Here is a 23,832-nt window from a genome sequence, read left to right as displayed (position 1 = left end):
GAAGAAAGATGGTACACTACGATTCTGTGTAGATTATCATAAACTGAATGCTTGCACTATTAAAGACTCATATCCACTGCCCCTCATAGAAGAATCCCTGTCCGCCTTGGGAAAAGCAACATATTACTCAACCCTGGACTTGGCCAGTGGGTACTGGCAGGTGCCCATGTCAGAAGAAGATAGAGCCAAGACGGCGTTCATATTGCCCATGGGACTGTTTGAGTTTAATCGGATGCCGTTTGGGCTGGCCAACGCCCCCAGGACTGAACCCTACACTTGGCATAGTCAGCAGGATGCAGTCTCCGAGCGCAGACAGTGGTGCCCCAGATCAGGGTAGAGCTGTAAACTCTACAAATGATGAGGGTCCCCGTACCAGCATATCATTGGGGGCCATGCTGAACAACCTGCCTAGGTTTTCTGGCTCTAATACTATGTTATGGAGCTGGATAGAGCGGATGCGGGGGCTCTTTCGGATGCACCCAATGACCCCTGATCTGGAGGCCGAGGTGGCACTAATGGCACTGGACGGGGATGTAGTACAAAAACTTGGCACTCAAAAGAAAAACTGATTTGACAGTTCCTTTATTGTAAAAGGCATCCAGTTAAATATACTTCTTTTACTTCTTTTAAACGTTTTCGGTCATACAATTGACCTTCATCAGAAACAGAATTTTTTCACAGTTGGTTTTAACTGAGAGGAGCACGGGTACATCAGGACCGCCAGGAAGGCGAGGCTCTGGGTAAGGTCATCACGCCAGCGACTCCCCTGCTTGTGTTACCTCCTGGACAGACTGTGGTGGCCCTGCCCATTCGAGCCCCGATACCCTTGGAGGGCGTGGAGGTGCAGATAGAGCCGTGTCACTCGGAGTGCTTACTTCCTGGCATACTGGTGGCCCGTTCCTTGGCTACCGTGCAAAAAGGAGCCGTCCTGGTGCGCTGCGTTAACCTTGAAGACCAAGACACCGTTCTGAAAGCACGGACGGTGCTGGCCAAACTAGTAAGGCCTTTAGAAGAAGTGCTGCCAGCTCCTGTGGTTCAATTACAAGTACACCCCGAGGATCCTTGGGAAGTAACAATACGAACCTTACAGGCCCACGAAGTCTCGGCACAAGAGAAGGGCCGAAAGATTTTGGAGCAGATGCGGGCTGAGCTTTCTGGATTAACTGCAGCCCAACTCTCACAGATAAAAACATTGCTGGGACAGTACCATGAATTATTTGCTAGTCATGGGGACGATTTTGGGTGTACCACCGCCATCACTAATGAAATCCCAAAGCAGGAGTGGCCCCTATCCGGGAACGATATCGACAGATTCCGCCACGACTCTATCAAGAGGTGAAAACTTTGCTGGCCCAAATGCTGCGAAAAGGGGTGATACGGGAAAGTCAAAGCCCCTGGGCGGCCCCAATCGTGTTGGTCCGGAAGAAAGATGGTACACTACGATTCTGTGTAGATTATCATAAACTGAATGCTTGCACTATTAAAGACTCATATCCACTGCCCCTCATAGAAGAATCCCTGTCCGCCTTGGGAAAAGCAACATATTACTCAACCCTGGACTTGGCCAGTGGGTACTGGCAGGTGCCCATGTCAGAAGAAGATAGAGCCAAGACGGCGTTCATATTGCCCATGGGACTGTTTGAGTTTAATCGGATGCCGTTTGGGCTGGCCAACGCCCCCAGGACTGAACCCTACACTTGGCATAGTCAGCAGGATGCAGTCTCCGAGCGCAGACAGTGGTGCCCCAGATCAGGGTAGAGCTGTAAACTCTACAAATGATGAGGGTCCCCGTACCAGCATATCATTGGGGGCCATGCTGAACAACCTGCCTAGGTTTTCTGGCTCTAATACTATGTTATGGAGCTGGATAGAGCGGATGCGGGGGCTCTTTCGGATGCACCCAATGACCCCTGATCTGGAGGCCGAGGTGGCACTAATGGCACTGGACGGGGATGTAGTACAAAAACTTGGCACTCAAAAGAAAAACTGATTTAACAGTTCTTTTATTGTAAAAGGCATCCAGTTAAATATACTTCTTTTACTTCTTTTAAACGTTTTCGGTCATACAATTGACCTTCATCAGAAACAGAATTTTTTCACAGTTGGTTTTAACTGAGAGGAGCACGGGTACATCAGGACCGCCAGGAAGGCGAGGCTCTGGGTAAGGTCATCACGCCAGCGACTCCCCTGCTTGTGTTACCTCCTGGACAGACTGTGGTGGCCCTGCCCATTCGAGCCCCGATACCCTTGGAGGGCGTGGAGGTGCAGATAGAGCCTTGTCACTCGGAGTGCTTACTTCCTGGCATACTGGTGGCCCGTTCCCTGGCTACCGTGCAAAAAGGAGCCGTCCTGGTGCGCTGCGTTAACCTTGAAGACCAAGACACCGTTCTGAAAGCACGGACGGTGCTGGCCAAACTAGTAAGGCCTTTAGAAGAAGTGCTGCCAGCTCCTGTGGTTCAATTACAAATACACCCCGAGGATCCTTGGGAAGTAACAATATGAACCTTACAGGCCCACGAAGTCTCGGCACAAGAGAAGGGCCGAAAGATTTTGGAGCAGATGCGGGCTGAGCTTTCTGGATTAACTGCAGCCCAACTCTCACAGATAAAAACATTGCTGGGACAGTACCATGAATTATTTGCTAGTCATGGGGACGATTTTGGGTGTACCACCGCCATCACTCATGAAATCCCAAAGCAGGAGCGGCCCCTATCCGGAACGATATCGACAGATTCCGCCACAACTCTATCAAGAGGTGAAAACTTTGCTGGCCCAAATGCTGCGAAAAGGGGTGATACGGGAAAGTCAAAGCCCCTGGGCGGCCCCAATCGTGTTGGTCCGGAAGAAAGATGGTACACTACGATTCTGTGTAGATTATCATAAACTGAATGCTTGCACTATTAAAGACTCATATCCCATGCCCCTCATAGAAGAATCCCTGTCCGCCTTGGGAAAAGCAACATATTACTCAACCCTGGACTTGGCCAGTGGGTACTGGCAGGTGCCCATGTCAGAAGAAGATAAAGCCAAGATGGCGTTCATATTGCCCATGGGACTGTTTGAGTTTAATCGGATGCCGTTTGGGCTGGCCAGCGCCCCCGGGACTTTTCAGCGATTGATGGAGCGGTGTCTGGGAGATCTCAATTTTGAGGCTACGTTGATCTATCTGGACGACATCATCGTCTATGCCGCCACCTTTGAGGACCACCTGAAGCGGTTGGGACAGGTACTCAGCCAGTTGCAAAAGTACGGGTTGAAGGTGAAGCCTCAGAAATGCCACCTATTTCGCTCTCAGATTGAGTATCTGGGTCATGTCGTTTCGGCAGAGGGTGTGAGGCCATCCCGGGAGAACGTTGATGCTATCCAGGAATGGCCTACCCCCGAGACGGTGAAAGATGTGCGGGCTTTTCTGGGGTTAGCCGGATATTACCATCGCTTTGTAAAGAATTTTGCATGTCGAGCTCGAGCCATGCACAACCTGCTGAAGGGGGCTCCTGCTGAGGCCAATGGGCGAAAAATCCAGTGGCAACACTCTCAGGAAGAGGCCTTCCAAGACCTCAAGGCTGCGCTCTCGGATGCCCCAGTGTTGGCTTATGCGGATTTCTCCCAAACGTTCATCCTGCCCACTGACGGGAGTCTTCATGGGCGGGGGGCTGTGTTGTCACAGGTTCAGGATGGCCGGGAGAGAGTGATTGCATATGGAAGTCGCTCACTCCATGACTCCGAGCGTAACCCTGACAATTACAGTTCTTTTAAGCTCGAGCTCCTCGCAGTGGTGTGGGCTATGACGGAGAGATTCGCAGAGTACCTAGCAGGCTCCGAGGTGGGAGTGCGAACGGACAACAACCCGCTGACTCATTTGGAAAACGCCAAATTGGGGGCTCTGGAACAGCGATGGATGGCCCGGATGGCGAAGTACAATTATAAGATTATCTACAAAAGAGGGGCCGAGAATGTCCATGCAGACGCCCTCTCCAGGATTCGACATACAACTCCAGGACGGAATCGAGACGAAGAATTAGAAGGAGAGGAAATACCGTTCGCTCTCACTGCTGCCGTGCTCACAACTGACAATAAAAAAATATCTTCCTCTGAGACCCCAAGGGGCATATTAGAACAATCCCGGGACAAGTGGATACAACAGCAACAAGAAGACGAAGAGGTTGGCCTTCTCAGGACATGGGTCGCCACTGGGCAATTACCCCCTGACTCTCAACGGCAAAATTTGACTCAAGACCTGTTGCTTATGCTGCGACAATGGGAGAGGTTGGTTATCCGAAAGGGATTATTGTATTGTAAAATAACATCACAAACAACCTCAATTACGGTTTGGCAGGTGGTTACGTCAGGAGCCCAACTTCACGTATTGGCTCAGGAGGCTCACGAAAAAGGGGCCAGTTTCGGAACAAAAAAAACTTTGCAATGGCTGCAACAGAAAGCTTACCACCTGCGCTTGCCCGCTGTTGTGGACAAAATTTGCCGGACCTGCCGCTTGTGTGAACTAGCCAAACCACCCGCTCAGCGAGCCGCAACACAGACTATTGCAACCTCAGCTCCCCTTGAGCTCCTGGCGGTGGATTATCTGACCATTGGGCCCGCATTTCAGGGATACGAACACTGTCTCATTATGGTAGATCATTTCACCAAGTTTGCTGTGGTCACCCCCACTCGGGATCAGACGACAGAGTCAGCTGCCTCCGCCATTTGTAGAAACTTTATACAAGTATACGGCTGTCCTCAACGAATATATTCTGATCAGGGAGCATGTTTTTTGGGAAAAGTCATGGAAGAACTACACCACCTCTATGGAATTGACAAATCCCGGACCACACCGTATCACCCGCAAGGGAATGAGGCTTGTGAACGATTTAATCGGACATTGATTCAGATGTTGTGCACTCTGGAGAGTGACAGGAAGGCCCTTTGGCCCAAATATGTTTCCGAATTAGTTTGGGTCTATAACAATAGGGTACATCGAGTGACTGGCTATACCCCCTATTCCCTGTTGTTTGGGCGGGAAGGTACAGGAATCACAGAGGTGGAGATAGACCCCGAAGACCCTCAGCCCTGGACTGGAGTGTCGTCTTGGGTCCGAAATCATCGCCATCAGCTGCAAACTCTTCACCGATGATCATATGGCAACGAACATTGAAACCTCCACAGACCAAACTCAATAGACTAAGGCCCTCGCCCGAGGACTGGCGAGCTTACAGGGTGCGGGAGTGTGGGGAGGAGGACTCCCAGACAGTGAAAGGACAGGTACCCAGAGGACCGCCATCAGGGTTCCTGAGGGAACGATACTGGGAGGACAGTAAAAGGAAAGACTTGACTGAAGCTGTCAGGGAAACGGGGCGCGCTGAAGTGGCAGCCACTCCCGCTGCTTCCCACCCTGTTGTGACAAGGCGGCTACCTCAGGCGACCGCTGCAACGACAGACCATTCATTTACAGCGGTCAGGACACTGCACCCTGCCTTCTCCCACAGCTGCGGCCCTGTCATCACCGGCCCCAGGGGGCGCCACCTCGCTACAGGTTTTAGTAGAGGCCCCCGTCCGGTTTGCTAAGGGACCCTGAGCAGAGGTTGGTGAACGGTTATATTTAGAGACTGCATCATTACCGTGCCCCATCAGCACGGCTTCTTTTGGGCCTATTGCGCCCCACCGGCATCGCTTCTTCAGGGCCTGTTGCGCCCCACCGACACCGTTTCTTCAGGGTCTGTTGCGCCCCACCGGCATCGTTTCTTCAGGGCCTGTTGCGCCCCGCCGGCATAGTTTCTTCAGGGCCTGTTGCGCCCCGCCGGCATCATTTCTTCAGGGCCTGTTGCGCCCCACCGGCATTGTTTCTTCAGGGCCTGTTGCGCCCCACCGGCATCGTTTCTTCAGGGCCTGTTGCGCCTCACCGGTATCGTCCCTTCAGGGCCTGTCGAGCCCAGTTCCGTCCCGGAATATCGAGGCGTCAAGGCAGCCGCATCAGCGACCCCTACGCGGCCACGCTTGTGACCCTAACAGACCCCCTGGAAGGATAAGTTTAATATAGGAGATAAAGACCCGTAGTTTGGTCATACGTGGCCTATAGCACCGGAGCAAACCGGGTTAATCGCATTACAATAAGGAAGTGTTGTTGGGATTGTTGAGTCCCTGCGTGGACTAGTTTGTTGTTAACACTTTTGGTTTGTTCAATATAGCCCCAGTGGCTACAGTTTTATAAAAGTTTATTCCACAAGCCACACTCAGTCCCGTGTCTCGTCACTGCATCCTGCGAACCTTCTGAACCCTACAGTATTTGTAAAGAAAAAGGATGGTACCATGAGAATGTGTGTTGATTACAGGAAAATTAACAGCATTACACATAAAGACGCCTACCCACTACCTAGAATTGAGGAATCATTAGCTGCACTTAAAACTGCTAACTACTCTTCCACCTTAGATCTCACTAGTGGGTACTGGCAGGTTCCTGTGGCAGAGGCAGACAAGGAGAAAACAGCATTTACTACTCCAATGGGTCTCTGTGAATTCAATTATATGCCATTCGGGCTCTGCACAGCCCCAGGAACATTTCAACGGCTGATGGAGTGCTGCCTGGGACACATGAACTTTGAGACGGTCCTGTTGTACCTGGATGATGTCATTGTTTTCTCCAAAACCTATGAAGATCATCTGGAACACCTGGCTGAAGTGTTTGAAGCTTTGTCCAATTTTGGCCTGAAGGTGAAGCCCTCCAAGTGCCACCTCCTGAAGCCCAAGGTGCAGTACCTCGGTCATGTGGTCAGTGCAGAAGGTGTGGCACCAGATCCTGATAAGGTCACAGTCATCCTGGACTGGCCGAAGCCCAGCAACCTTCATGAAGTACGCCAATTCCTTGGACTGGTAAGTGTTATGAATGAGTCATCGTAGGAGGCAAAAACAGAAATGCTAGCTAAGTCCAGAAAACCAGAGAAGTTGGCAGCTATAGGATTGCAGACCCCTGAACCTATCAACAACAACTAGCAGTAGCCATGGGGGGTTGCTACAATGCCCTAGACCCCTCGATCACAGCCGGAGAACTGCCTAGCCTTAAGACAGAAAGGGAAATCTAAACTGCCCCAGAGCAGACCCCAAAGCAATAGGCAGCCCCCAACATATAATGACGGTGAAGCAAGAAGAAAAAACACTAACACAGATAGAAAGATAGACTGAGCAAATGATGGGGCCCAAGCTAACTAGATAGGACAGGATAGGAAAGCTGCTGTCTGCAATCCGCAAAAAACCATATCAAAATAAGAGCCAACCGACTGACAGGGAAAAAGGCCCTGAAGACGCTAGGCTTCAAAAAGACTATGTCAGTACTCAGGTATTTTCTGAAGACAGAGCAAACCGACAAAAAAGGAATTCAGCTCACCCCAGCAGGGAATGGCAGAATCCAGAAAAGCAAGGCAAACTAAAACCAAAACACAAATGCAAAAAGGCAAAGCAGAAAACTTAGCTTTTGAGGAACAGGAATCAGACTGGTCTCCTAGAATTCCACAGAGAATTCACCAGCGAGGCAGAAGGGCGTCGGCTGCCTTTTATCCAGTCAGAGATCCCCGTCGCCCAGTCATCCTCTCCCAGCTCAGGTGCTTGGTAATCAGCCTCACTACCTTCCTTCACCAGAAGAGGGAGTTCATCAGACATCAATGGTGAAGGGGAAAATGAACTCATAACAGGTAAGCTACTACCGAAGATTCATCAAAGGCTTTACTGAAATAGCCACCCCTATGCAAAATCTTCTGGTGGGGCAGTCCAAGAAGACAAAACAGAAAAATTCCACCTTTGAATGGACTGAAGAGTTGGAAAGGTCCTTCACCAGATTGAAGATGGCTCTCATAGGAGATGAAGTTCTGGCCTACCCAGATTATGACAAACCCTTTGTGCTGTACACTGAAGCCAGCAACGTGGGACTAGGAGCAGTACTATCGCAGGTACAGAATGGGAAAGAAAGAGTGATCTCCTACGCCAGCAGGAAGCTCCGCCCCACTGAAAGGAACCCTGACAACTGCAGTTCTTTCAAGCTGGAGTTCCTTGCCATAGTCTGGGCTGTCACCGAAAGGTTCAAACATTACCTAGCCTCCGCCAAGTTCACTGTCTTCACGGACAACAAACCGTTGACGCATTTGGACACTGCAAAACTAGGTGCACTGGAACAGCGATGGATGGCTCGGCTATCTAACTATGAGTTTACCATCAAGTAACGGGCAGGGCACAAGAATGCCAATGCTGATGTGCGGTCCAGAATGCCTAACCTACCAGATGCAGGAGAAGACCCTGAGGCTCTTGAGGAAATAGAGTTACCTCCCTTCCACCGACCACTTGCGGCCCAGCGTGCTCAAGGAGTGAGAAACAGACGGTCTGGACAAACGCAAGATAGTGACCCTGCAGCCTGCCTGGTGAAGGAGCTACTGTCACAAGCTGACTCACGCCCAGAGTCGGATGCTCCTGAAGAAACCCAACAATTGTGGAAGGAAAGAGGTCGGCTGTTCATTTATGAAGGAAAGCTGTGTCGGAGGAGTATCAATGCCCGCACTCATGAGCTGGTCTGGCAGGTGGTAGTCCCGAAGAGAGAGGCATCAATGGTCCTAGAAGCATACCACAATGGAGCTGGACACTTCGGATGGAAGAAGTTGAAACCATTGCTCCGGGAGAGGTTCTACTGGGCTGGTATGAGGAAAGCCCACCCCTATGAGGTGGTGCCGGGAGTGTAGACAATGTAACCTGCACAGAAAGGATCGAAACAGCAAGAGAGCTCCTCTACAGCCAATCATCACCAAACAGCCCCTTGAGTTGGTAGCCCTGGACCATGTGAAGCTGGTTCCAAGCCGGTCCGGCTACATCTATGCTCTTACCATTGTGGACCACTACTCAAGATTCCTGGTAGTTGTGCCTGTCAAAGATCAGACAGCCAGGACAGCAGCCAGAGCATTCCAACAGCACTTCTGTAGACCACATGGATATCCTGAAAGAGTGCTTACAGATCAAGGTCCAGCTTTCGAAGCAGAAGTGTTCCAGGAATTCTGTAACTTGTATGGTTGTAAGAAGATCCGGACAACCCCGTACCACCCACAGACCAATGGCATGTGTGAGAAGATGAACCAGGTAGTGATTGACCTACTGAAGACTTTGCCCTTGGAGGAGAGGAATCTGTGGCCAGAGAAGTTGCCAGATCTGGTGGACCTCTACAACCATATTCCAGTAAATTCCACCAACTGTACCCCAGCCTACTTAATGAGAGCAAGACCTGGTAAACTACCTATTGATTTGGACATGGGAGTCCTTACGCCTGAAGTAACGTCACCAGATGCTGACTGGGATACAGAAAGACAACAACAGTACAGAAGAGTTCAAGAATGCGTGGAAAAGATTTTAGCCCAGGCAAGACTAAAGCAGGAAAAGTTTTACAATCAAAATGCACCTGCCGTTCCTTTGTTGCAGGGAGAACAAGTCTTAAAAAGGAAGAGAAGATTGCACAAAGTGGATGATCAATGGGAAGCTGAACCTTATACCATTCTGCCCTCAAACTTTGATAATACCAAGGTATGCCTTATTAGCAAAGATGGAGGAGAAACCTCAGCAGCAATATCAAGAGATCACCTGAAACTATGTCCTGACCTGCTGAAGGAAAGAGTGAAAGAACCAGATAACATCCAACCCATAGAGGAAGAAGAGAAGGTCAGCACAATACTTGGGGAGTTCCCTGCGAATTGGACTAAAGTAAATGATGCTATAGTGATACCAGTGAAAATAATAAGAAGAAAAGAGTCCAAAGCTACTAAAAAGTAACAAATTTTATTATGCAAGACAGAAGAACAAGACACAACGGCATAAATAATGTTGTATAAAAGAAGAATATCATAGTCACCGGATACAAAAAAGACCCTGGGCACAGTGATTCATGATAAATGAGGGTAGGAGTAAGATATAAATAAAATATTCCCTCACAAAATACGGGCCAGTTATGAGTAATGGACTGGTCCCTTCAATCCCCTTATAATAACGGTAACCATAAGAAAAAGTGAAATATAACAAAATAGGGTAGAAGAGACCAAAACATATTGCACTTAGCCTATATGAGGAAGGAAAGGGTTAAAGTACTAACATACCCATCATAATAACCAGAAGCACACTGGCCAGGAGAGGCCCGACGTACGTTTCGCGGTATAACCGCTTCTTCGGGGGACGTGGCTATAATAACACTGCCCAGTTAACTAATTCCGTATATCGATGGAATCGTAAACCCAAAAAAGCTATGAACTCTTCTCGAGCAAGATCTATGTCAGTTACATCTTTTGCCTCTAGTGAGGGGTCTATTCGATCTAATGCTAAAAAGGAAGGATCACGTTCAGGTGTTATCCATGATTCCTATAACGACAAGGCAAAAGGAGCTATTCCTAAGAAAATAGATAAGGCTAAAAATCATACATTACAGGTGATTAATCTCTCTAATTACACTTTGACTCCTATTCAGGTTGATGTGCTATCAAGAGGTTTAACTTTCTCCCCTATGAATTCTTTTGATCCCTTTATAGCCATAAAGGATCTTTACTTGTTCTCTCGCAAATTGGTGTGTAAGAAGTTATATGGTGGTGGAAAATTGGATGCCTCTACAGAAAGTCAAATGGAAGATGAAGCATTGACAGCTTTGGAGGAATTATTGAGGGAACAGGATGTTGGCCGCTCAGGTATGTTTCCCTCGTCAATATTACCTCGGTCTACCAAGTTTCCCCCCTTGTCTCTATGTCCTGCTGTGGAGATCTTCACCAGATTAGTGGCGGAAGACTTCCGAAGGATCAATACAAAATGAAGGTCTGACAATTTGACCGCAAAACAACGTCTTGCTCTTAAAGAGTTGCGATCCTTTCCTGACATAGTTATTAAACCGGCTGACAAGGGGGAAAACGTGGTGATATGGCCGCAAAATATGTATGAAAAAGAGGCTTTGCGACAGCTGAGAGATGAGGGAACATATCTTAGGTTTGACCATAGTCCTGTTAGGGCCTTCTCTAATGATTTGGAGAACATTATCTCTATTGCTGTGGATAGGGGGATTATCCCTAAAAAGGTATCTGATGGATTACTGACAAGGTTTCCTAAGATTCCAACCATATACTTTTTGCCAAAGATTCACAAGACTCCATCTAATCCTCCGGGGCGTCCAATTGTGTCCGGCATTGGAGGTTTATGCGAACCAGTATGTAAGTTCATTGATTATTACCTTCAACCTTTGGTTGAAGCTTTACCTTCCTTTGCTCGTGACACAATGGACGTCCTGGGGAGGATTGATGGAATTTTTTTAGAGAGAGACATGATATTGGTTACGGCTGATATAGAGTCTCTGTATACCTGCATCCGCCACGAGGATGGCCTTGAAGCTTGTAGGTATTTTTTGAGGGGCAACAATTGGGATGGCCCTATTTGTGAGTTAATTTTGGAGTTATTAGAATATATTTTGACTCATAATTTTTATATTTTTAAAAATTATTTTTATTTACAGTTATGCGGCACTGCCATGGGCGCGGCCTGCGCCCCCTCTTTCGCTGGCCTCTTCTTGGGGTTTTGGGAAAGGGAGGTTTTTGGGGAAGAGGGGGTGCGGACTGCTGCCCATGTGCAGTGCTGGTTACGGTACATCGATGATGTTTTCATCATCTGGCAGGGGTCGCAGCATCAACTTCAACTTTTTATGGAAGAACTTAATTCCAATAGATTCAATATCAAGCTGACATATAGTTATAGTCAGACGGAGGTGGATTTTTTAGATATTAAAATCCTGGTTGATCAACATTTATGTTTACAAACTGATGTCTATAGAAAATCCACCTCCGTTAATTCTCTTCTTCATGCCGACTCCTGCCATCCATACTCAACAATACGGGCCATCCCCGTTGGGCAATTTTTACGCATGCGCCGCATATGTTCCTCTGAACAGAGATTCCAGCAGCAGGCAGATGACCTAAGGGAACGCTTTCTTGTGCGGGGATACAGTCATCACAGTATTAAAAGGGGTTACAATCGTGCAAAAAAATCTAAACGTTCGGCCCTTCTGCATCCTCCATCAAAGAGGAGGGACTCACGGGACGCGGTGAGATTTATCTCCACTTTTAATGGAGAATGGGACACAATGAGGGATTGCCTCAATAGACATTGGGACGTATTGTTAACTGAACCAGGTCTAAATAAGGTGCTGTCAAGGCGCCCTCTTATGACCTATCGGAGGAGTCCCAATTTGAGAGATCTGTTGGTGCGTTCCCACTATGTGCCGCATCAAAAAAAGTCTTTGAGTCCCGTGGCCCACCACAGGGGTGTTTCCCCTGTGGCCATTGAGTGGCCTGTAAAAACATTTTGCGGACGAATGTTTTTCAAACAGCTGATGGTACGTGCACCTTTTCTATTCGCCAGCATATCACCTGCGGTACCACCAGGGCCGGATTATAGGCAGGGCAGGCGGGGCTTCAGCCCCGGGGCCCCCACCACAAGAGCTTCTAAGGGGGCCCCCACCACATTCCTGCTGGCTGCTGCAATGGCACTCCATCTTCTCCCCACCTAAAAGTGAGTGACCGTGGGGGCGGCATTATGTGCTCTGCTACCAGCAGCATCTACAAGTAGCGTGAACGCTGATGCTGCTGGTAGCGTGCAAAGGCTTGTGATGAGATCACAGGAGGTAAGGTGTCAGGGCCCCCGATCATGTGACCCCTGTCTCCTCCCCTCCTGTGACCTCATCACAGGTCCTGTGCGCACAGCACAGAGCACTGAGAGCAGCCATGTATGTGGAGTGCGGCTCTGCGGGTGGAGGTCGGTGCTGGAGGCCCCATTATTCTCTATGTGAGTGTGGCTCTGCGGCGGAGGTCGGTGCTGGAGGCTCCATTATTCTCTATGTGGAGTGCGGCTCTGCGGGTGGAGGTCGGTGCTGGAGGCTCCATTATTCTCTATGTGGAGTGCGGCTCTGCGGGTGGAGGTCGGTGCTGGAGGCTCCATTATTCTCTATGTGGAGTGCGGCTCTGCGGGTGGAGGTCAGTGCTGGAGGCTCCATTATTCTCTATGTGGAGTGCGGCTCTGCGGGTGGAGGTCGGTGCGGGAGGCTCCATTATTCTCTATGTGGAGTGTGGCTCTGCGGGTGGAGGTCGGTGCTGGAGGCTCCATTATTCTCTATGTGGAGTGCGGCTCTGCGGGTGGAGGTCGGTGCTGGAGGCCCCATTATTCTCTATGTGGAGTGTGGCTCTGCGGGTGGAGGTAGGTGCTGGAGGCCCCATTATTCTCTATGTGGAGTGCGGCTCTGCGGGTGGAGGTCGGTGCGGGAGGCTCCATTATTCTCTATGTGGAGTGCGGCTCTGCGGGTGGAGGTCGGTGCTGGAGGCTCCATTATTCTCTATGTGGAGTGCGGCTCTGCGGGTGGAGGTCGGTGCTGGAGGCCCCATTATTCTCTATGTGGAGTGTGGCTCTGCTGGTGGAGGTCGGTACCGGAGGCTCCATTATTCTCTATGTGGAGTGTGGCTCTGCGGGTGGAGGTCTGTGCTGGAGGCTCCATTATTCTCTATGTGGAGTGCGGCTCTGCGGGTGGAGGTCAGTGCTGGAGGCTCCATTATTCTCTATGTGGAGTGTGGCTCTGCGGGTGGAGGTCTGTGCTGGAGGCTCCATTTTTCTCTATGTGGAGTGCGGCTCTGCGGGTGGAGGTCGGTGCTGGAGGCTCCATTATTCTCTATGTGGAGTGCGGCTCTGCGGGTGGAGGTCAGTGCTGGAGGCTCCATTATTCTCTATGTGGAGTGCGGGTGGAGGTAGGTGCTGGAGGCTCCATTATTCTCTATGTGGAGTGCGGCTCTGCGGGTGGAGGTCAGTGCTGGAGGCTCCATTATTCTCTATGTGGAGTGTGGCTCTGCGGGTGGAGGTCTGTGCTGGAGGCTCCATTTTTCTCTATGTGGAGTGCGGCTCTGCGGGTGGAGGTCGGTGCTGGAGGCTCCATTATTCTCTATGTGGAGTGCGGCTCTGCGGGTGGAGGTCAGTGCTGGAGGCTCCATTATTCTCTATGTGGAGTGCGGGTGGAGGTAGGTGCTGGAGGCTCCATTATTCTCTATGTGGAGTGCGGCTCTGCGGGTGGAGGTCAGTGCTGGAGGCCCCATTATTCTCTATGTGGAGTGCGGCTCTGCGGGTGGAGGTCGGTGCTGGAGGCTCCATTATTCTCTATGTGGAGTGTGGCTCTGCGGGTGGAGGTCGGTGCTGGAGGCTCCATTTTTCTCTGTGTGGAGTGCGGCTCTGCGGGTGGAGGTCGGTGCTGGAGGCTCCATTATTCTGTATGTGGAGTGCGGCTCTGCGGGTGGAGGTCGGTGCTGGAGGCTCCATTATTCTCTATGTGGAGTGTGGCTCTGCGGGTGGAGGTCGGTGCTGGAGGCTCCATTATTCTCTATGTGGAGTGCGGCTCTGCGGGTGGAGGTCGGTGCTGGAGGCTCCATTATTCTCTATGTGGAGTGCGGCTCTGCGGATGGAGGTCGGTGCTGGAGGCCCCATTATTCTCTATGTGGAGTGCGGCTCTGCGGGTGGAGGTCGGTGCTGGAGGCTCCATTATTCTCTATGTGGAGTGTGGCTCTGCATGTGGAGGTAGGTGCTGGAGATTCCCCATTACTGGGCAGAGGGGGCAGTAACCTTTTCAGAGCTGAGACTATTTTGGTGCTTTTTTGTTGTCACTTTCTAAGAATCATAGCATTTTGTTCCTTGTACATGTGACCCAAGTATGGAAAACAGGAAGTAACAAAACACATATTGCAATGTCCCTTTCCTGTCCCCACATACAGTATAATTTTCGCACAGTATCACGTCCCCACATACAGTTTAATGTTCCCACAGTATCACCATCCCCCCACATACAGTATAATGTTCCCCACTACCGTCACCCCTACACAGTATAATATTCACACAGTATAATATTCCCACAGTACTGCCATCCCCCACACAGTATAATGTTCCCCCAGTACCGCCATCCCCCCCATACACAGTATAATGTTCCCCCAGTACCCAGTATCAGCCCTTGGTTTATGCAGGACTCTGCTGTCTGTGCTGGTTCTCATCGTCCTGGATGAGGTGAAGTTTGTGTGGGGTCAGGGAGGGTTTACAGGGTGGATATAGCAGAGACGTGTGTGTACAAGGTGTACGGAGCGGAGCCGTGTGTGTGTGTGTGTATGAGGTGTACGGAGCAGAGCCGCGAGTGTGTGAGGTGTACTGAGCGGAGCCGCACGTGTACAGAGCTGAGCCCCACGTGTGTGTATGGAGCGGAGCCGCGTGTGTGCAAGGTGTGTGGAGCGGAACCGCATGTGTACGAGGTTTGCGGAGTGGAGCCATGTGTGTACTGAGTTGAGCAGTGTGTGTGTGCAAGGTGTACAGAACGGAGCCGTGTGTATGAGGCATAAAAAGCGGAACCGTGTGTGTATGATGTATGCGGTGCCATACGTGTACAAGGTGTATGGTGGGGAGCATTCATACCTCCCAGCGAGACAGTCCCGATTTTGAGAGAGATACTGCCCCGGCTGGGAGCTTACTTTTCGTGCGGACACAGGAGTACACGGCGGAGCCCCGAGGAGCACTTTAAAATTCGCATGTGACGTTCCACCGGAAGTGACGTGCTAGAAGCTGACCGGAAATTAGGTAATTTCGGGAGGAGATTGTGACGGAACCATGGAGGCACTTTAGGGAATGCTTCAGATCCATCACCATGTCCTCCTCCAACAGCGCGGACAGCAGGATCGCCTTGAACTTGGGGATGTCGGCCATGTGAGCGGATCGTTATATTTCCTGCATCGGGAGGCTCAGGTGGGCACTACAGTGGGAGCCGGGCTGCTATAGTATCTTTATAGAATCTTTCTATCTCTGTTTCTTTATCTCTCTAATCTTTCTTTTTTTTTCTCTCTCTCTCTCTGTGTTCTTTCTTCTTTCTTTTCTTTCTTTCTCTGTTCTTTCTTTCCATTCTTTCTTTCTCTCTCTCTGTTCTTTCTTTCTCTGTTTTCTTTTTTCTCTGTTCTTTCTTTCTGTCACGCCTCCTCTCCTGTCACGCCTCCTGTCCTGTGGATCTCCTCTGCCTGCTCGCCGCGTTCATGAGCATCGTGCGCCCGCCGCCTGCTGTGTACCCGCCAATCAACTCTGCAGCGCCACGGTGATTAACCCCCTTGCCTCCAGGCTCCAGCTAGCTATATATTGATCGGGGAGCTGTATGCGCGAGAGGGGAGCTGTACATTTGGGCCTGTATACCTGGAGGAGGGAACTGTATAAAGACAAAACATTGGAGAACTGTATAACCTTGGGGGGGGGGCAGCTGCCTGTATACCCTTGTAGGGGGCAAGAGCTGTATACCCGTTGGGGGGGAGGTGTATTCCCATGGGGGGGAAAGCTGCCTGTATACCCTTGTAGGGGGCAAGAGCTGTATACCCTTGCGTGGGGGGGGGGCTGTACTCCGGAGATAATACAGTAGAGAGCATATTGTTATACAGTAGTTAGCAACAATTGCTGCCGGTGAAAACTTTCCCTTTCTGCATTTTTATTATTCCTTGGCTGTCTTAACATTGGGTTCAATAAAAAAAATGTGAGTAACTCTTTCTGTCTATAATTGGACTGCTTTGAGTTATCCTGGACTGTATCTCTATTGTAGTACTGTAAATCTGAATGTGGCAGAACAAGAGGATAAGATTAGATTGTACATCTGAGTGCTACAGTTCGCGCTCTACTGTTATGGCTAAAATGTTAATGATATGGGGGCCCCCACCAGATTTTCTGCCCAGGGGCCCCCACCAACCTTAATCCGGCCCTGGGTACCACTCAGGTAGTTTATTATGCCACCTGTGGATGCCCTAAAGTGTACATTGGCTTAACGTCCCATCAGCTGAGGGTGCGCACCAGGGAGCATGTCCGGGACATCATGGCGGCTGCCGATGTCTCGGACATCTCCCAATTGAAAACTATACTTCGGCACTACAAGACCCATCATGACTGTAACCCTGTTTCCTTTTTCGTAAGAGGTATACAACATCTTACAACAGGTATTAGGGGTGGTGACATCAAACGATTACTTGCACAGGCTGAATGCAGGTGGATCACCACACTCGACACTATGACTCCCCATGGACTCAATGAGTCCCTGGGCTTTGCATCTTTTTTTTTATGAGATTTTTCATTTCCTGCCCTTTTTCTCCCTCTGCCTTTCTTTGCTTCTGACCCCACTTTATACATATTGTGATAAAACACTCCGGGATCGCCTTTGCTGGGGTCAAAGGTCACGTGCGTTCAGCATTAAACTCAGGCGCAGAGCTGGGATTCGTGTATAACTGACCCTGGGTCAGGTTTATTAACGGTGAAAGCAATGCAAAAGGAAATAAAACATAAAACAAATCCTTGTCCGGCACTAACTAAACAATGGACAACCTAACTACCAACTGGCGGGCTTCTCCCGTCCAGCCAAACCACAGTTGCAGTGGGCACTGCTTCCACTCACGTGTGTCTCTCACACAGACAGGCTCTCTGTGTTCCCAGGCTGAGACACTCACACAACCACCTGGCATCCTTTTATATCCACCTCCCATTATCCATTAGTAAGCAGGTGCGATACTGACCAGACTAGGCCACATAGGAAAGGAATCTGGGCGAGATATACCTGCCCTCATCCACTATTCCCACATGATTCTCACATATCCCCCCCCTCTGCTCAGACCACTCCGGTCGAGCAATGACACCCGCCAAACAGTGCACTCGGGACAGGGCATCTGCGTTTCCCATCTGTACTCCTGGGCGGTGCTCCACCGTAAAAGTGTAGGCCTGCAGGGCAAGGAACCACCGGGTCACCCGGCTATTCTGTTCCTTGTTCAAGTGCATCCACTTGAGAGGGGCATGGTCAGTGATCAGCCTGAACTTTCGGCCCACCAGGTAATATTTGAGGGCCTCTAGAGCCCACTTAATGGCGAGGCACTCTTTTTCTACAACTGCATACCTTTGCTCGTGTTTATTCAGCTTCCTGCTGAGATAGAGGACTGGGTGTTCCACTCCGTCCCTCACTTGTGAGAGTACGGCCCCGATACCGGTATCAGAGGCATCCGTTTGTACCACAAACTCACTGCGGAAGTCCGGAGTCACCAGTACGGGCTGAGAGCAAAGTGCCCGTTTTAGGCTATGGAAGGCTTCTTCAGCCGCTAAACTCCATTTAATTATGACGGAGTCTTTCCCTTTTGTAAGATCCGTCAGGGGGGTAGCGATGGCTGCAAAATTGGGTATGAACCGGCGATAATAACCGGCGATCCCCAGGAAGGCTTGCACCTGCTTCTTGTTGACAGGTTGTGGCCAGTCCTGAACCGCCTGAATCTTATCAACCTGGGGTTTAACAACACCCCTCCCAATTACATACCCCAAATACCGGGCTTATTCTAGCCCGATGTGACATTTCTTGGGGTTCGCGGTTAGACCTGCCTCCCCCAGGTCGTCAATCACAGCTTGTACTTTCTGGAGATGAGTCTCCCAGTCCAAGCTGTAAATGACAATGTCGTCCAAATAGGCCGAAGCGTACTGCCTATGTGGCCTCAGGACTCGATCCATCAGTCTCTGGAAGGTCGCCGGTGCTCCGTGCAGTCCAAACGGCATATACACATACTGAAATAGACCTTCTGGGGTAGCAAATGCTGTCTTTTCTCTGGCAGCCTCCATCAGAGGGATCTGCCAATACCCCTTTGTTAGGTCTAGGGTCGTAATATACCGGGCTTTTCCTAACCGATCTATTAACTCGTCGACCCGGGGCATGGGGTAGGCATCAAATTTTGAGACCGCATTCAGTTTCCTGAAGTCATTGCAGAACCGGATGGTGCCGTCCGGTTTAGGAATTAGCACAATCGGGCTGGACCAAGCACTGTGCGATTCCTCAATGACTCCTAACTCTAACATTGCCTTCACTTCTCGGGAAATGGCTTCACGGCGCGCTTCCGGGATTCGGTAGGGCTTTACGTGAACTGTGACACCAGGTTCCGTTACGATGTCATGTTTTATTAGCGTAGTCTGCCCGGGTTTTTCTGAGAAAAACTTTTGGTTGTGAAGTAGAAATTGCCTGACCTCAGTCTTTTGCCGCTCCGAGAGAGTCTCTGCAACCCGTACCTCCGGTATGGTATGCGAGCAGAGAGGGCGGGCCAGCTCCGCTGACAAGGCAGACCGATCCTTCCAGGGCTTTATCAGATTTACATGATAAATCTGTTCAGGTTTCCGTTTACCTGCCTGGTATACTTTGTAGTTTACTTCACCAACTCTTTCCTTGATCTCAAAGGGGCCCTGCCACTTTGCCAGGAACTTACTGTCCACCATGGGGACCAGGATCAACACCCTATCTCTGGGTGCAAACGTACGGATCTTGGCGCCCCTATCATAGATTCTTTTTTGGGCTCCTTGAGCCTGTATCATGTGTTCTTTGACGATAGGCATAACAGCCGCAATACGGTCCTGCATTTGTGTGATGTGATCTATCACTGTTTTAAACGGAGTGACCTGACCCTCCCAGGTTTCCTTTGCAACGTCTAACAGTCCGCAAGGACGTCGGACGTACAATAACTCGAAAGGCGAGAATCCCGTGGAAGACTGGGGTAGTTCCCTGATGGCAAAAAGCAAATACGGAAGTAAATAGTCCCAGTTCTTCCCATCCTTGTCTATCACCTTTCTCAGCATCTGCTTCAGAGTTTTATTGAACCGTTCGACCAACCCGTCTGTTTGAGGGTGATACACGGATGTGCGTAACGGTTCGATTTGTAACAATCGGCAGAGCTCCTTCATTACCCTGGACATAAAGGGGGTCCCCTGGTCGGTGAGTATCTGTTTTGGTATACCGACCCGACTAAACACATGCACCAGTTCCTTGGCAATCGTCTTGGTGGCCGTGTTACGCAAAGGGATGGCCTCCGGGTAACGAGTGGCATAATCCAAGATGACCAGGATATGTTGGTGTCCACGTGCAGACCGTGGAAGGGGCCCAACTAAATCCATCCCAATCCTCTCAAACGGGACTTCAATAATAGGTAGGGGTACCAAAGGGCTACAGAACCGGGGCTTAGGTGCAGAGGCTTGACAGTCAGGACAAGACTCACAATATACACGGATATCGTGATGCATGCCTGGCCAAACAAAACAGTGTAATATCCTTTCGGTGGTTTTCTGGACTCCCAGGTGACCTCCCATCACATGTCCGTGGGCCAGGTCCAGCACCTGCCGCCGGTAGGGTTTTGGCACGACTAATCGTTGCACCGTATCTTCCCCCTTTTTCTCTATCTGATAGAGTAAATCATTCTCCAGAACCATGTAAGGATATGCCAGCCTAGAGCCAGGTTCTACGGGTACCCCATTTATCACTTTTACATTTGTCCTAGCCTGAGAAAGGGTAGGATCCTTTATTTGCTCGCTTTGGAAGTCATCTTTCTGAACTTCTAAATCCGGCAAACGGGGAGGTGGACGGCTATCAGCCTCCTCCTCTTCCCCGGTCTCCTCCGTATCACCCGCCATGACTGAAAACGGGAACTGCAGGTCATTTCCCACAGACTCTTCCCCCGAGTCTTCCGGGGAGACCTCTTCCAGGGGTTCGGGACCCACACGCGCCCTGGGAGAAGAATCATGTACACGATTACCCGAGGGCATCAACTGACTCTCCCACAATTGCCAGAAGTGGGGAAAATCCCGGCCCAGGATAACATCATGCAATAACGCCGGGACGAGTCCCACTTTATGTTGCACAGACCCATAGGAAGTAGTAATGCATATGACCGTGGTGAGGTACGAACAGGTGTCTCCATGCACACACGTTAAAGAAAATTTGTCTGATGGTCCAGTCGGGGCTGACACCAGACTGGCCTTCACCAGAGTCACCACACTTCCCGAGTCTAACAATGCCACCACATTTTTGCCATCAACAGTTAAGTGTTTTTCCACATCCTTTTGACCGGCATTCACACTCACTACCCGTGCAACCATAGACATGCGGTTTTTAGAGTCTGTGACGTCGCACTGCATGGGTTCAGTAGTGACCGGACAGTTCGCAGCAATATGTCCCATCTCTTGGCAGCGGAAACACCTAACGGGCCCCTTGCTTAGACCATAGTTCGTTACTCTCGGCCTCGCAGTGCGGGCAGTCCCGTTTTCCTCCCCCACTGTCTTAGGGATTTTTACATCTCCCCTACTCCCTGGAACAGTCTTACCGGTTCCACGTGAGTTGATGAAGAACGAGGTGGGGTAGCGTCGTCTCGGAGTCCTTCCGCCACGGAGTAACGTTCAACCAGATCCACCAGTTGATCTGCCGTCGTAGGATTTCCATGGCTTACCCACTTCCTCAGGGCTGGCGGTAGAGCTCTCAGGTACTTGTCCATGACGACTCTCTGGATTATCTCTGGCGCTGTCAACACCTCGGGTTGTAGCCACTTCTTCGTCACGTGGATCAGGTCGAACATCTGGGACCGCGGTGGTTTATCCGGCTGATAAGTCCATTGATGCACTCTCTGTGCACGGACAGCGGTCGTCACTCCCAGCCGGGCCAAGATCTCGTCTTTCAATTTGTCAAAGTCCTGCACGGCTTCAGGCTCTAAGTCATAATAAGCCTTTTGGGCCTCACCGGAAAGAAACGGGGCAATCAGGCTGGCCCATCGTGCCTTCGGCCATTTTTCTCGCACGGCCGTCCGTTCAAACGTGGTCAGGTATGCCTCGACGTCATCTTTGGTCGTCATTTTCTGCCAGTACCGACTCACGTAAATCACTCTCGACTCGGCTTCCAGGTTAAGCTCAGGTAAGCTTGCCAAGCGCTGCGCCACCTGCTGGAGAAGCGAACGATCGGCAACTGTCATGTCCACCAACTCCTTCAGCTGGGCCATCATCACCCGATTAGCTTCTTGCTGGACGGCGGTGGACTGTACCAGCGCTTTCACCACGTCCTCCATGCTCATGCTTGCAACGTGATGCCCGCGTTCTCCACCACAATGTGATAAAACACTCCGGGATCGCCTTTGCTGGGGTCAAAGGTCACGTGCGTTCAGCATTAAACTCAGGCGCAGAGCTGGGATTCGTGTATAACTGACCCTGGGTCAGGTTTATTAACGGTGAAAGCAATGCAAAAGGAAATAAAACATAAAACAAATCCTTGCCTGTCCGGCACTAACTAAACAATGGACAACCTAACTACCAACTGGCGGGCTTCTCCCGTCCAGCCAAACCACAGTTGCAGTGGGCACTGCTTCCACTCACGTGTGTCTCTCACACAGACAGGCTCTCTGTGTTCCCAGGCTGAGACACTCACACAACCACCTGGCATCCTTTTATATCCACCTCCCATTATCCATTAGTAAGCAGGTGCGATACTGACCAGACTAGGCCACATAGGAAAGGAATCTGGGCGAGATATACCTGCCCTCATCCACTATTCCCACATGATTCTCACAATATGTATATGTTATTTGTGTACATATTTTTTATTGTTTTTGATTGTTTTTTTGCCTTCAGTTATCTACCCGTTCTGGTATATCATATATTCGGCACTGAAAGCACTCATGTATTCCTGGATGACCTCTGGACTTCCTCTACATTTTTTATTTTACGTGGCTTGTTTTTCTGTCCACGATGAAGATACTTAAAAATGATACTTCGGGGATGAAGAGGAAGCTTTATCCATAATGATCCTTTGGATCATAGATGTCATTGTGGACACTTTTTTGGACTTGGACATGTTTATATTCTTATATATATGCATAATATATGTGTATACTCTCATTTACATAGCTAAACTGTTATCTTTCAAACTTAGTTCTATCTATACTGTATTTTTGCCAATATATGTATGGATAAATCTCTTACTTTGTAATGCGACAGAGATTCCTCTTTTTTGGTGTATTTTTCTTAATCCACATTTACTGTCAGCCTTTTTTCGATTGGTTACTGATTACATGTGACTGGAAGGTATCTGTGGGTGGAGTTTCCACCCCTTGATGTGTCTTGTTGCTGCGCAACTCTATGTGTCTCTGGTTGTGTGTGGCTGGGAGGCGTCTGTGGGCGGAGTTTTCTCCCCTCTTCCACGCTGTTCTCTCGGGCGTGCTCCGTTGCCGGGTAACGGCTAGGCGCCAGCCGTCCCTCCACCGGTGTCACTTCCTGTTGAGACAGTGTGGGCGGGGATGTTGACGCACAGCTTATGTGCTCACAACTCCGTTCTTGCCTCCCATTGGATTTTCTGTCGCATGTGACTTTGTGTGAATGGGTATTTAACTGGGCAGTGTTATTATTATAGCCACGCCCCCCGAGGAAGCGGTTATACCGCGAAACGTACGTCGGGCCTCTCCTGGCCAGTGTGCTTCTGGTTATTATGATGGGTATGTTAGTACTTTAACCCTTTCCTTCCTCATATAGGCTAAGTGCAATATGTTTTGGTCTCTTCTACCCTATTTTGTTATATTTCACTTTTTCTTATGGTTACCGTTATTATAAGGGGATTGAAGGGACCAGTCCATTACTCATAACTGGCCCGTATTTTGTGAGGGAATATTTTATTTATATCTTACTCCTACCCTCATTTATCATGAATCACTGTGCCCAGGGTCTTTTTTGTATCCGGTGACTATGATATTCTTCTTTTATACAACATTATTTATGCTGTTGTGTCTTGTTCTTCTGTCTTGCATAATAAAATTTGTTACTTTTTAGTAGCTTTGGACTCTTTTCTTCTTCTTATTTTCTCAGTCTTTTGCAAGTCGTTCCTACGCTCTCAATAATTTTTGGGGGCAATTTTTGTGCACTTGCACAAGCATGAATGAAAATGCATTTTAAGAGTTTTTGTCTTCTTTGTGCTATATTGATACCAGTGTT

This window comes from Dendrobates tinctorius, unplaced genomic scaffold (assembly GCF_039654945.1).
Source record: "Dendrobates tinctorius isolate UK_male_01 unplaced genomic scaffold, ASM3965494v1 ptg000159l, whole genome shotgun sequence".
Classification (NCBI taxonomy): Eukaryota; Metazoa; Chordata; class Amphibia; order Anura; family Dendrobatidae; genus Dendrobates; species Dendrobates tinctorius.
This window is presented reverse-complemented; position numbering follows the sequence as displayed.